Below are 2,879 nucleotides of genomic sequence, written 5' to 3'. Positions count from 1 at the left end.
GACGTGTCTACTTGAATACGAACGAAGTCTCCAGGATTTTTATATTTCCCCCCTTTTCATGCTCGGTGGCAAACATTTCTGTGCAGTGGACACAGGGTGTTTGAAGCGTTTAAAATACGATCCATGTATGCGGACCTAAAATGATTATACAGAGAGTGTACTCTGTATCATATGACTTTTAATTCATGCTTTAAATCATCCACAGGATTTTATTGTGGCCGTTTATTCTAATGTTGAGAAGCTGGACACCTGAGTTATCTCATGACCCAAAAGGCCGTGTTGAGATAAAATGAAGAGACCACACTTAATCTTTAATTGCTCTCATGGTTTAGGCCAGCGGTGCTTGCTCTGAATACTCTCGCCATATTTTAAAAATACTCGAGGTCTTGGGGGTGGGTCTCATTTCTTGCCCAGGATATTAGGCGCGTAAAACTCAGGAACTTTCAAGTTTATGCAGGAAGTCATTCCATAAAGTTTGAATATTTTACCCGAGCAGAGTAATCCTTTTGGCTGTATTTAGATATTGCGGAGATATTAGTGAAACTCCAAGACTCATCATTAATTCTTTGTTCATATATGTTACTAAGAATGGTAACTTGTGTTCGCGTGGTGTGAGCGACAAATAGCAAATAATCAATTAAAGAAACATTTTTAGAATTGGTATCTCACTCATTTATATATATACACACATACATACACACACACACACACACACACACACACATATATATATATATATATATATATATATATATATATACATATATATATATATATATATATATATGTATATATATGTACATATGTATGTATATAGGTATGTATCTATATCTCTCTCTCTCTCTCTCTCTCTCTCTCTCTCTCTCTCTCTCTCTATATATATATATATATATATATATATATATATATATATATATATATATATATATATATATATATATATATATATATATATATATATATATGATTGGTTAATAGAGAAATAAATGAGCAGACTGATAGTCTCGCTTGAGACAATATTATAAAGTAATACTTATATAATTCCAATTTATTAAAGTTCTCATAATCATCTGTATTAGAATTAAGGTATAACACTTTATTGAAGGTCGAGTTACATTATAATCATTATGTGACCTTGAATACCTTCAAAAAAATTTTAAGTAAAGTTTCGACATTGACATCACAATGAAAAGAATAAAAGATCAGAAGTTTCAGACCGAAAACCGTATCATTGTTCCTCCAGAGTATCAAAATATATAGAATATACGTTTAAGATGAGCAAATATCACATGAAAAATTACTTGATTTTTAATACATATTTCAAAGGTCATAACTTCCTAATCTAATCACGGAAGGGCTAAAAGATGAAGGTGACAGTCATTTCTATCATCCAGTCAAGAAACATCCTAATTCTTTCCTCACACAGCAGGCTGAGATAATTTCTAAGGATAGAGTCCTAAAAGATAATGTCGCTTATTCTCATGACTGTTCATCTCTTGCCAGAACAGGCAGTGGGACTAGCAACAACTCTTCGAGCACAAGAATCAATCACACACTGTATCTGTCAGGGGCAGTGGCAAGATTCATACGTGTCGGAAATCTTAGCGGGTTGAAATTATTGAAGCGCAGGTAAACATCCAAGACAAAGAACCAAAGGCAGATGCAATCATCATTGATGGCTCATCACTTGTCAGTGCCTTACCTTCATATACTTCAAAGACATTTTATAACTTTACTAAAGAAAATATCATCCCAAAAGTGGAATACTATGGTGGACAAGGAAAAAGAAGAAGAGTGAGAAGAACAATTAAAACCCCAGGTAATTGGCAAAGCTTCCTTGTTGATGCAAGAAAAAAGACTTTAACTGTTTCCCTTCCATATGGAGAAGATGTGTGAAGCAGAGATGACAAGCACAATCATCATTAAAGAAGTAGAGGATGCCATTAGCAAAGCAATGAAGTCTTTGGATGCAGTGTGGAAGGTGACACCCAAATATTTGAACATGCCAAGGATACACCGTCTGGTGGGAGAACGTATATTTTCATCAAGACCAATGGCATGGACATGAGTCTTGAGAAAATGGGAATTACCGTTGGCTAAAGACCTAAGAATCAATGTTTTTCAGTGCGTGAGGTAGATTTTTCAATAAGGCTTGGGAAAGTTAGAAGAATCCCATGCTTTAATGCATTTACTGGAAGTGACGCCGTGCCTACCCTCTATGGGAAAGGAGAGAAATCTGCATGACAGACTGTGATCATATTTAATGATGTTTGTGAAGCATTCACTAATCTCTGCCAGCTTCCAACATTGGTGTGTGATCTTGACCTGCAGAGGCTAGAGAGATTCGTTATCCTACAGATCAAGTGCAACTGCTAGAGTGGATGACTTTGCTTGCAAGCAGAGGCCATACAACTCAATTCCACCAACACAGGCAACCTCAGAGAACATACAAAGCGTGCGTCCTGTCAGGCTGGGATCATTTTGGGGCAGGCAACCATCTCCAATCCAGACACAAGCAGTCCTGAATTGGAATGGATACAGAAAGGAGAAACAGGTCAGCTATGTTGCACAACATCACACCCTACTGCGGCGAGCTGTCGAGAATTGACAAAGTCCTTTCCAGTGAAAAAGGCTCTAAAGGAATGAGAAAGTGCTTATAGTCAGCTCTCCTGGCACATCACTTTGCAGCTGGTTATGTCAGCACTAAAAGTTGGAGGACCAGTGGCATGGTTTGAACAGTGTGGTGCAGAGCTCACGAAATGAAAAAAAAAGACTATCTAGTAGCCATCTAAAAAAAATAAAATCCTAAGATATGTCACTCTGCTTTATAAACTAAAATATTGAAAAAAAAATTATTTTGCTTTATAAACATTATAATC

Source organism: Palaemon carinicauda, chromosome 27 (genome assembly GCF_036898095.1).
Source record: "Palaemon carinicauda isolate YSFRI2023 chromosome 27, ASM3689809v2, whole genome shotgun sequence".
In the NCBI taxonomy this organism is placed as follows: Eukaryota; Metazoa; Arthropoda; class Malacostraca; order Decapoda; family Palaemonidae; genus Palaemon; species Palaemon carinicauda.
Note: the sequence above shows the minus strand (reverse complement) of the source record.